The sequence below is a fragment of the Orycteropus afer genome, unplaced genomic scaffold (assembly GCF_000298275.1).
Source record: "Orycteropus afer afer isolate SDZICR_OR568_19922 unplaced genomic scaffold, OryAfe1.0 scaffold00046, whole genome shotgun sequence".
Classification (NCBI taxonomy): domain Eukaryota; kingdom Metazoa; phylum Chordata; class Mammalia; order Tubulidentata; family Orycteropodidae; genus Orycteropus; species Orycteropus afer.
The window spans coordinates 10,307,953-10,321,086 of record NW_006921633.1 but is presented as its reverse complement, the minus strand read 5'-3'; positions in this window follow the sequence as shown (position 1 = coordinate 10,321,086).

The window sequence follows — 13,134 nt, the reverse complement described above, 5'->3', positions numbered from 1 at the left end:
TTATCTTCCAGTCTGCTGAGGAGGGGAGATATGGATTAAGGTTCTACTAGACATTAGCCTTCTCCTTTCAGGACTTTTCAAAGGAGTGATATTTAAAATAAATAAGTAAGCTATTTGTACTACAAACCAAACTCACTGCCATCCAGTCAGATCGGAGTCATAGCGACCCTTCCTTGGGTTTCCTTGGGTTTCACTGTGGAAGTAGATTGCCCAATTTTCCATCCTAATTTGTACTACACCAAACCACAAACAAACAAACAAACAAACAAAAAAACCCAAACCCACTGTCACTGAGTCAATTACAACTCACAGCGACTCCCATTGGGTTTCTGAGGTGGTAAGTCTTTACAGAAGTAGATTGCCCCATCTCGTTTCCATGGAGTGGCTGATGGGTTTGAACCACTAGTCTTCTGGTTAGCAGTCAGATGCTTTAGGCACTGTGCTACTAGAGCTCCTTATTGGTACTACACAGACCCCTACAAATGAGGACAGATGTTGCCCCAGTCAAAGAGGGGCTGGCTGTAAATAGCTCATTCAATGGTGCCAGTAAGTCCTGCTGAATATCATACCTTGCTATCTCTGGATCTGACTACTTTCCAAGAATTTGGAAGGGGTTTACTTACTTCAGAAACCCATAGATCCTGGTGCTGAACATCCAAGCATGAAAGATCTGGGCCACTTTAAGTGCATCTCAGGAGTCCTGGCAGAGCATAAAAGGTTAACCATCAAATATTAGCCAAAATGTTGGTGATTTGAACTCACCCAGTGGTGCCACAGTAGACAGTAGACAGGCTTATCTGCTTCCAAAAGATCAGCCTTGAAAACCCTATGGAACAGCTCTACCCTGCACACAGGGGGCGGCCATGAGTCAGAATCCACTTGATGGCACCTAAGAACAATAATAAGTACCAGACATGAAGATACTCCAGGACACAGGGCTGTGGCAGCAAAGTCTTTATTACTTTGTATCTCTTCTGGTTAGGAAAATGGAGGCAATTTTCAACACTTGCCTTCATTTCATTACTTAGAAAGTGAACATAATCAAAGAGGGAAAAAAATGAAGCACAGGTTTTTGTAACAAGTCCCTGACCTTTTGAATCTTCCTCCAACCCCTCTTTTATAGCGATCACCCACCCAACACACATACAGATGTGTAGATACACCCAGGGGTGGCGAGAAGGAGTAGGGCCTTTTCAGAGCCTTTTCTAGCATGAAGAATGAGAGTGGCCCGAAGCTTGTCCTCTGCTCTTGTGACATGCTGCACACAGGGACATTTGCAGTCATCGTTTTTTTTTTTTTTTTCCCCTTTAACTGAAACTTCCTTCCTTGATGATTTCACTTCAGACACTGCTTTCCCTAAACCTTTCCTTGACTAGAATCAGGCTAATGTTGACAGTTCTCTCCCCACCCCCAACCCCTTTGTTACATGGAGCAACCCTGAGAGAATGTGAGGTGAGCTTGTCGGAGGAGATGAAAGATGGCAAGAAATGGGTGTTTGGGGACCAGTTCTTTGGTGACATCGTCTCTGCAATCCTTTTTTCCCTCTCGGTACCTTACTCCCTCTCTCGCCTTCTCAGTCTCCCTCACTCCCCCTTCCCGCTCTCCCTCTCATTCTCTCTGAAATGGTGTGTGCCTCCAGTAATTTACATAATACTCTTCTGACACCTTTACTTTAGTCATCAATCATGGTACCTTCTCTCAGTCTATCTTTTGTCTGAGCATGTCTCTTCTTTATCAGGCCATGCACAAAAGATTAATTTCACAGTTTTTCTCCCTTCTTTCTTTCCTTGCAAGATACAAAGCTCATGAAATGACAGAAGCAAGATAATGAAAACAACAATGCAAGCAATTTTTTTTGTTCTTGCAGGTTGGATCTCAAGATACTTTTTCTAACCTCATTGTGTGCCATCTGTCTTAGAAAAGGTCTGCTCTGTATTTTTTTTAATACCTTTCTGATCTGCTCAGTAGACTACCTGGAGGGGGGTGTGCTGATTACATATTTAAATCAGGTCAGAGGCTTTGGTTTGCAAAATCTTTGGAACAATTAAAGCAAGGGGCCCATTTCTAATGGCAGCGTGGACTACTGCACAATGCCCACACCCCAATTAATATTAATGAGATCTTATGCGTAGCCAACTTATGACATTTGATTGACTCACCCAACCACCCTTCAACCTGTCGTATAAAGTGAAATATATGGCAAAGAGGGTCTTATTTGCATATGCATATGTTCTTAATATTAATTAGGCTAATGGATCTAAGGACTTGGAGATAATTTGGGCCCTAGCAAACAGGGGGAAAAAAAAGTCTGCCACCCACAAAACAGAAAAGTGTTCCATGTCCTGCACTTGAACAAAAGATGTTTAACTACAAGACAAAAATAACTCATGCTAGCATTTCCTCTTTCTTTTTGTGTGTTCTGGATTCATAGCCTTAAAAATAAAAATAAAATAACTTACCACAGACCTTATTATTATTTACCTTTTCCTTTCATTTAAAATTAGGAAGTGATAAATAGATCATGGGATGCCTTATAAAAATAAAAGTCTAGTTCAAATGCAAGTCTGTGGTCATAGGTCAGAGCTCTTCTGTCAGCTAGAGACACTGCTGCTTCAGGAGGACACAATCTCTCACAGGAATACATGTCGGATATAGGACAAGGGGTTATGTCAAGAGGAAGTGTTCCTAAGAACATCTGCTTTAGCAGGGTCACTAATGGAATTTATCCCCACAGTGGAGTGTCTGGGTAGAACCCCTTCAATGTAGCCTAATTAAGCTCGAAGAAAAAGTTGAAACTTCATGGATTTTGTTGTTGGGGTTGGGGATAACACATCTCCTCATTTTTATTTTCAAATCATGCTTTGGAGTCCAACTGTGATGATCTTTGACTCCAACAACGATGTGAAGGAAAAAAATAATTCTGTATTATCTCTATATATGCTAAATGGGCATTAAAGCTAGCTAACTTGCAGGACTTGGGCAAAGAATAGAACAGAGTTATATGATCTTGCTTCATAGCACTATAACTAATAATCATCAGTAATGACTGTTACTTGAGTGCTTATTTTATACCAAATATTATGGGAAACACATCCCATATTCTCTGTCATGCCAGTTCTGTAAAGAGAAGATTCAGATTCCTACTCCAGAAATCCTTCCTCCAGTGAATTGAACCCCAGATAGATCACAAGACATGCCCAAGGTCACACAGCTGGGATCTGCCAAGGCAAGGATTTATACCCAAGGGAGCTGTGACTCCAAAGTGTAATCTCCTTCCCTTGATCTTCCAAGGTCAGAGTCTCTCAAGTGAAATAGTTCATAATGACAGATGTGGGCTCTCTACACTGTTTCTTTTAAGATAGCTTATGGTATAGCTGGGAGCTCTGGTAGCATAGTGCCTAAGGTACTTGATTACTAACCAGAAGGCTGGCGGTTCAAACCCACAAGCCACTCCTTGGAAGGAAGCTTGGGCAATCTACTTCCGTAGTGATTCCTGCTCGTAAACCCAAGAAAGGGTCGCTATGAGCCAGATCCAACTCGACGGCAGTGAATTTTGTTTTTGGTTTGATGGTATAGCTGGAGTTCCTGGGTATTGCAAACAGTTAACACACTTGCCCGCTAGCTGAAAGGATAGAGGTTTGAGTCCATACACAGATGCTTCAAAAGAGAGACCTTGGATCCATTTCCAAAAAATAAGCCATTAAAAATCCTATGGAGCACAGTACTACTGTGACATATATGGGGTCATCAAGAGTTGGAATCAACTTAACAGCAACTTTTTTTTTTTTTTTTAAATAGTATACATAGTACCTAAGGCACTTGACTGCTAACCAGAAGGTTGTTAGTTCAAACTACCAGTCACTTCTTGGAAGGAAGACTGGGCAATCTACTTCTGTAAAGATACTGCCTCAGCAACCCAAAGAGGGATTGCTATGAGTCGAACACAAAGCAATGGCACATAACAACAACATGGTGCTTAAGGAGTTACATGCAACAATAAACCAAACTCAAATCAAATCCATTGCCATCCAGTAAATTTCATCTTACAGCAACTTTATAAGACAGAATCGACCTGCCCCATAGGGTTGCTAAGCTTATTATCTTTATAGAAGCAGACTGCCACATTTTCCTCCTCTGTGGAACAGCTGATGTGTTCAAACCACTGACCAGTGACTAAAGAAAGGATCAGGGAAGAAGCAAACTCGAGGGGTAAGTTAGCCTCCATAGTGGGTCTATTCAGTTGGCTCTAGGAGTACATTAGCCTATATAGGCCACAGCAGTTGTCCCTTGAAAAATTACTGGGGTCCATTGGAAACCAGTCCAAGAAGAGCAGATTGTGTGCACGGTGTAGGAGGGACCTTCTTCAAACTGGAATCCCATCCTGTGAGTTCTGAGATCCAGCTCTGAAAGTCTTTTTACTTTTACCCTCCAGTTCCAGGTTCCTGTCCCCACTTAACAAAAGGAAAATGTACCAAGAACACTTTAGGAAAAGGCACATCAACAATTCTCCCCCATCACCTCCTTTGTCTCTGTCTCTCCTGACAGCGAAAAGGCTGAGCTCTGAAATCTTTTGCAGTCAGATAAAGCATAGGCTGGAATCTTGCTTTCTCCTTCCAGCCTTGCCAAGCCCAGGGATAGACACACAGTAGGTGCTTAATCAGTGAACAATTGACTGACCCAGAACAGAGATTAAGGCTTTCTCTCCTCCTGAAAAGGGGCCAGGGTCAGAGAACAATGATGCTTCTGTGATTTCTGACTTCTCCTTTTCAGTCTGCTCAGCATTCATAGTGCTTGGGCTTCTTGGGGGTGCAGACATTACAGGGCATAGACTTGGTGGACTAGCCCAAGAGGCCAGATCACAGTCAGAAGACAAAAGTGGGAAATGTGATCCCAAGTCTATCATTCATCTCTGCTATCAGTCCTCTCTAGTCCCTAGGCCTTCAGGCTGCCATTTAGACAAACATTTGGGAAGCAGGATGCTTATGGAATCCATTTTGGTTTGGCAGCCAGAACAAAAACTCTGGGCTGGAACGGAATAAAGAAGTGTAAATGTAGCCCAGTGCCAGGAGGCTATCTGGTGTCTCATAGCTGACTCTTATGTGTTAGGCAAGAGGGCAAGGTGGTTTGAGAGAGAGTGTGGAAGGGAATTATTTAAACTCTCCCAACAAGCAAGAAGAGGAGAAGCCAAATTGCAAATGAGGTGTCTTAGCCAGTTTCCTCCCAGAGATGAGCAAACCTGCCCCTTGATTGTTCAACTGCAGGTCTAAATGGTAGTTTGCTGTGCTCTGTACAGTTATGCCACTTGAGAGGAGAGATGGCATCTTACAGATTGATGAGAGTCAGCACCACCACCATTGCCCTTGCTAATAGTATGTGCCACTTTTGGGTGGGGGGGGGTTAGAAGCAAGCTAGGTTGCTAGTGGTGGCCTTTGGTCTTGTATCTTAAAGGATGTGGACACTTGCAGGCAAGACTTTGGTACCATTTCTCCAGCCCCTGCCCCACTCATATGTTCATACTCATAACTAGGGAGCCCTGTTCTGCTTGGGAACACTCTAAAATATTCTCCGTCCTTCATATATGTACGTGTGGGGGAACGTTTTAGGCATTAGATATTGCAGTAATTACTATATAATGGAGTAAATACTATACCATAATAATTAACTTGTAAACCTTGAAATAACATTTACTGTAATTTAGACCTAATATGAACTGTGAATAATGAAGCCCAATCCAACATGAACTCATTTGCAGGGTGCTTTAAACATATGCCTGGGAAAGAGGCATCAGCAGTTATATGTTGTTACCAAAATGGGACCAAACGAAGCCCTCACATACTGTAAGTGCATACAGTTGCCATTATTTTGAAATATCTTGTTAGCATTTTTTTTTTCTTTTTTAATAAATTACTTCCCTCTCTCCTCTCCCTAAACTGTCCTTTCAGGCTGTCAGAAGGAGAGTAGGGTTTTGTTATGTTTTTCATTTAGTTTCTACCTAAATGACTGCAAATGTTCTATGCAAAGCTAACATTTAAAGCCTGGGCAAGAGTCTTGGAGTCTGGGAGAGGGCAAAAAGGTTCTTGGGTTGCCTATATCAGCACTAAACTATGAACACTTCTAGACAGCATATCAGTGGGACAGAACTGCTTCTGACCACAGTAGCACCAGCAGCCTGGGACACCCAGAATCATGCCTTTTGTTTACTCAACATGTTATGTCCTACCATTGTTTTCAAACCTCTTTTACACAGACTTGTTCCTCTGAGCAACTGGGGTGGTGAAGAGGATGTGGACGACAGATTTGGTCACCACCCCACCTTCTGTTAATGATAAGGAAGGGACTTGTATAGAGTTGAACCAAATGGAATTGCTGTTTTTCTAGTTCAAAAGCAATGTCATATCCACAACACCGTATGGTTCACACTAACACAAAGCAAACAGTAATTATTTTCTGACATCAGATGCCTGTGCCTCTCTCTCACCACTCCTTGGACTCCAGATCAGTTAAAAAAGTGTCTGTGATGGTTTCCTATTGCCCAGCTCCCAGCCCTCCTTTCTCAGACTCATGCTTTTGGGAAGTGTTATCTGTTCTTTCACTTACCTTCCCAGCTTTTTCTTTCACTGGTTCAGAAACCTTTCACTCTAGTCAGAGTGAACCATTTACTGTTGTCAATTCAATATTTCCAACTCCTGCTAATTTGTACTCTCAGGTGCCCTCTCCTCCAGAACCCTCTTTTAACTGACCTCAATACTGTTCATGTTTTTCAAGAGACAAGTCAACTCTACTTTCCTCTAGTGCCTTTCTTGAACTAAGAATATTTGTTTTGGGAAAATACAGTCTTTGACAAAATACAAGTAGTTGTTGATATTTATTGAGTACCTACTAATTGCTGTATATGACTAGGGGTATCAGATGGGTTATTTTATTTCCCACCAAATCCATAAGTCAAAAGTACTACTCCTCACCCTGTTTCAGTGGTGAGAAAACTGGCACACATACAGAGGTTTAGTAATGAGCTCAAAGTTCCACAAATATCCTATCCAAGGATTTCTCTTTACTGGGTATGATCTGGAGCTAGCAATCATATCCTTGCAAAGGACAGCCCAGTCCAAGATCAGTTGTGAAAACCATCTCCAGATACTTGAAAGACTGAAACATCAGACCAGATCATGAAAGAGAAGTCTCTGTAGAATATTGGCACATTACAGCTGTGATGAGGAATAAATAACATTCTCAAATGTCAGAGCTGAAAAGGGCCATAGTAATCATCTTCCTAAGTTCATCCCACTCATTTTATAAATGAGGAAATGGAGGCCCAGAGAGGTAAAGTGACTTCCCCAAGGTCACGAAGCTAATTCATGGAAGACCGATTCCCCTGGATTACAAAGGATTCTATATCAAAGTGGTCTTCCTCTCACATGTGGCCTTATTGCAGGGAGAAAGGCTGATTTCTTAGTTGGTGTCCCCTGAAGGCCAGATTCTCCTTGCATTACTTTGGGCCACACACTGCTTCTCAGTGAAAGACTGAGTGAAGAGGAGGAATGATGTGGTTGGATATATTGCAGAGGAACCCAGCACCACTATAAGGCGTCGTTTTATCTCAATTTCCAAACAGTATTAACTATTTGAAAATGGCCACCACCTGTCTGTCAGTTTTTCATACTATGGTGGCTTACATGTTGCTGTGATGTTGGAAGCTATGCCACTGGTGTGTGAAATATCCACAGGGTCACCCATAGTAGATAGGTTTCAGTGGAGCTTCCAGACTAAGACAGAGTAGGAACAACAACCTGGTAATTTGCTCCTGAAAATTAGCCGGTGAAATTCCTGTGGGTCACAACCAAATATTGCCTGATATAGTACTGCAAGATGAACCTGTTAGATTAGAAGACACTCAGAAGATACAATGGCTGTATCAATGGACTCAAGCTTGCCAATAATTATGAAAATGGTGCAGGACAGGGTAATATTTTGTTCTGTTTTATATGGAATTGTCTTGAATTGGAACTGACTCAAGTGCAACTAACAACAACAACAGATTTGAAAATGGGATAGGCAGCCTCGTGAGAATGAATGAGATGCCCATCACAGGAGTCATTCAAGCAGAGACTATGGATATGTGTCAGAAACATCACAGAAGTCATACATAGATGACCTATTAGGATGTAGAGTGTAGCAGTGAAGAGCTTGGACTCTGAAGTAAACTGGGTGAGTTCAAAATCCCAACTCATGTCATTTATAATCTGCAATCACACTCACACTCCCTCCTCTCCAACCCCAACTCATGTGGTCTTACAGTATAGGCCCAATCTCTATGCCCCACCAAAAAAAAACTGTATTATAAGTTATTTCCCTTATTAGGTTTTAGATAAGTAACTGTTGAATGACTAATCAATTGGTTGGATGTACTCTCCCACTCATGAAGGCCAGGGTTTGATGTTAAGAAAAATAATCCTTCAAGTGGTCACTCCCCAACAGGGCCCATGGTATCACTCATTACCTTCTTACCAAGTGATAGATGGTTAAAAATTCTGTGTGCTTTCTTTCTTTTACTCTTGTGAAAACTGCTCTGACATCTCTCAAAGAGTTTGCTGGCAGAGATTTTAATTGGGACGTGGGTAAAGTTTTGCACAAATGGCAAATAGTGGGAATTTAGATCAGTTAGGCCAGTACCATCAATGACAGGCATTTCTGCAGAGATAAATTATTTGCAGGGAAAACATACATTCAGATGTGTCAAGTTCTTCCACTACATCGTACCAGTTTTTACTTTCAAATAGCATCGCATCCATGTGCAATGTCTGTTTTTACTTTGTGTGGTAGAGAGAATGACCACCTGGCTCCAGCTTCTCCAGCGACCTGAAAGTGTTAATGCTCCTCTTTCTGTCTATTGTAAGTTGCTGGCATCACAGATGGGTTTTTTCTCGATGCTGAATCCAGAGACTTCTGTGTGTGCATCCTGATATTTAACACAATGGATTGAAATCATATTTATTGTTTTCCTTTTCAGAGAAGGATCAGAGAAGGGGGAGTTGAATGATTTTAAGCAGTTTTCCAGGAAACAAAAGGCTACGTTTTTGAAATGCCAGCTATTACCAGTTCACAGTTCAGAATCTAGGAAGACTCATTAGCACTTGCACAGATCCCTCCCTCCCTGGAAACAGTGCAGGAATTACACCCTGAGATGTGACCGTTGAAACAGACTCAAAGTCAATGTGCATAATTACTTACCACAACAGTGGTTAATGTGCCCTGAAATATTTCCAGCTCCCCTTGGCCTGGGGCTTGATGGTTGAGTCAGATTTTCTTGATAAATGTCTTGGATGCTTTGCTTACACCATTTCCCAAAATGCTTCTGGATTAAAATGCATGTGCTTTCCCTCTCCATTGAAATATTGGACCAGATAGTGGAAGGGAAGTCTCTGTAGAATATTGGCACATTACAGCTGTGATGAGGAATAAATAATACTCTCAAATGTCAGAGCTGAAAAGGATCATAGTAATCATCTTCCTCTAGTTCATCCCACTCATTTTATAAATGAGGAAATGGAGGCCCAGAGAGGTAAAGTGACTTCCCGAAGGTCACACAGCTATTTCATGGAAGACTGATTCCCCTGGATTACAAAAGATTCTATATCAAAGTGGACTTCCTCTCACATGTGGCCTTATTGCAAGGAGAAAGGCTGATTTCTTAGTTGGTGTCCCCTGAAGACCAGGTTCTCCTTGCATTATTCTGGGCCACACACTGCTTCTCAAATCCTCTGTCCCTGGGAAGAGGAGATCTTCCCATCTAGGAATCATCTTTTTCCTCTCTTGATCCCCATCACAAAACTGTTAATTGTAAGAAAGAATTCAAGAAAATGTCTCTTCTTTTCCTTCCTCAGTTTCTGTCACTATTATTCACTCCTTTTCCAGTACTCAGCACTCTGAGATCTGCTGCGACCAGATATGCTCTCAGGTGTGACAATGTGGCCATCACCACCACTGCCCTTGTGTCACTGAGTATTTTGTCCTAAAGTTTGATTGTTTTATGCTCCCTTCTCTATCAAAGGAGTCCCTGGATGACACAAATGATTAAGTGCTTGACTACCAACCAAAAGTTCAGAGGTTCAATTCCACATTGAGGAGCTTTGCAAAAAAGGCCTGGCAATCTACATTTGAAACATCAGCAGCTGGAAACCTTATGGAGCACAATTCTATTCTATCATGTGCCATTTCCATGAGTTAGAGTCAATGCAACAACAACTTTTTTTTTTTTTCTTTTCTTTTTCCTATCAAAACTTTTCTCTGTTCTCATCCCCCTGGGTCATTTTCTCTGTTATAATAGGAGAGATCATGTTTGAATGTGTTGTTTTCAGCCCAAGCAATGCATTTGTCCTTTGACAGCACCTCCAGCAATAACCCAGAGGAGTAACCATAATGATGGGGGCTGATGCAGCCAGAGGTGGACTGCGCAGAGTATTGGGAGTGAGACACATAGATGTTCTTCAAACATCCTGGAGTTTCCCTCTGCACACTGCCCTGCTACAGCTCTGCAACAGTCCCAGAGGAGTATCCCACCAGATGTACACACACCATGAGGGTATGCATGTGAAAAAGACTTGGTTCCTGCTATTTAGAAGCTCACAGAAGAACAAGGGGGGAGAGGGGAGATGAAAACATACTAAATCACAGCCCAGCAGGAGGTTATGAGCTCATAGAGGAAGGAGGGGCTGGATTTCCCAAGAGAGTCAGGCACGCTTTACACAGGACTTTGTGCCTCTACTAAGCCTTGGCTAACAGTGAAGCTCTTGTTGGGAACCTTTGGAGGTACTGAGAGGGGACTGGAGTAGATATGAATGGAAGATGTATTGCAGGGGAGGAGACAGCATGAATGGAACCAGGAAGCAAGAGGCATATGGTTGCTGAGTCATGAGGTAGAATGCCCCAGTGTTTTTCAGCTCAGAGTGACTCCTTCCAATGTGTAGACAGAACGTCGGCCAAGAGGGCCTTAATGTAGAGCAAGCCACAGGCAAGCCTACATTCCTGGTCCTGTATTCAAGGTGGACCCTGCCTAGAGGCACAGCCACTCTCACACATTGTTTCCACAGGCCTGACTCACATCACAGCCCCTGCGTCTTAGGGGATGCTTTTGGATTCTGCTCTTACCTTGAGCTTCCTGCACTGGTAGTGTGGCTTGTATGCTTGAATCTGCCCGGATACTCTCTCCTTCTTTCCCCCTGTGTAGCCTTCCTTTAAGTACCCAAGTTCATTCTTCCTCCTTTCTGAAGTCTTCTCTGAATATTTTATAATGGGTAGAAGAAACTTGGTACAAACTGTTAACATGTCTGTCTGCTAACCAAAAAATTGGAGGTCCAATTGTACCCAAGAAACAAAAACCAATCTCACTGCCATCGAGTCAATTCTGACTCATAGTGACCTCCATTGGGTTTCCAAGGCTTCTTTATAGAAGTAGATCACCCCATCTTCCTTCCACAGAGCAGCTGGTAGGTTTGAACCACTAACCTGATGAGCAGCCGAATGCTTTCTCCACTATACCATGAAAGCATGAAAGAAAGACCTGGCAATTTACTTCTAAAATATCAGCTATTGAAAAACCTTGTGGAGCACAGTTTAAATCTGACACACATGGGGACACACATGAGCCTGAAGAGACACAACAGCAACTAGTACTGGTACTAAAAGAATCCCACGATACATTTAATGTTCTTTAGATCAAATTCAAACATACTCCTAGATCCTGTCTCCTCAGCATGATAGTAAATTCAATCTCAGTGGTTGTTGAGGCTCCCTTCTCCTTCCTGAGGGTCATAAGTCTTCCTGTAGTGACAAATGGAGGAAGGGGCTCTGATCTTTAGTCCCTCATGCTTATTTCAAATCTCTTTCTCTCTAAGCCCTCCTTAAAAACAGGTTACTCTGGCACCCTTAGGTCTTGTGGGGTACATAGGGTATTGACCTAAGCTGAAGGCCCTTTTGCCCAGGGTCAAATCTCCCTGGGTTCACCACACAGCTGTACTCCTCTGCCGTTAATCCAAAGGATATACTGGGAGTGGAGCATGCATCTCTGCTTTCCTGGGCCTGTTGGTATCAGGTTGGACCTGTTGAGACTTCTTTGTATCAGTTCTTCCACTGTCTCACTTCTCTCTACTCCCTCAAAGGTACTTAACTCTCTAAATTCCTAGGATTTTGGATGTAGACTCTTCAGTGAATTTAGGCTTTCATCTAAGACAGCAAAAGCAGGGACTTCAGATCCTTCTACCTCCACCTTGCTACACTAACCTTGGGCCAAGGGAGTACCAAGGGCTTGGCTACCTTCTTGTAAGGAGAGTAGGATTTCCAGAAAGAGAGAAGAGAGTACATAGAGAATGAAACTTGAACTCAAATTAAAATATCAATAAATTATCCTCATCACAATCCCATCCATCCTTTGAATTAGAGACTTAGACAAGTTATTGCCTAGACAAACTCTCCCTGTCCTAGTTTCATCATTTGTAAAATGTCAATAAAAATAATAATTACTTGCTAGGGTTGTTGCAAGAATTAAATTATTTAATATCTGCAAGTTGCATAGAACAGTACCTGGATCATAGTTAAGCACTCAAAAACTGTGAGCTGCTTCAGTAGTTATTATCCATTTGACTATTAACATGCCATAGAGGACTGTTAATGCTTTTATTATGAGTATGGCGGTAAGTGTACACACATGATAAAAAACCCCTTGCCCACTGTAGCACTCAATACATTCTTGGTGATTCTGACTTGACAGAAGGAGCAAAATTTGTCCTGCGGATCCCAGAGGAGAGTCAACGCCCCCAATAACCATTCCAACTATTGCTCACCATATGTTCACAGCCCAAGCAATGATTTCGGAGGGCAGGAAATGAGCACACATGTGCGTGTCTGCAGAGAGTCGCCTGCTGAAATCAACACGTAAGACATATTTACCACTGAGGCTCATGCCTTCATGTGTTTGTAAGTGACTATTTCTAAACACCCAAAAGGGAAGAAGCAAGAAGCCAAATTCAAATGGCATCATGTGTTTGTTATTTTAGAACAAGGTTATATGGAAGGAGAGCTTCCTTTATGCCTGGAAAACTTTAAGGGAAAGACATGAAGTATTTAAAGGTATTTTAATGA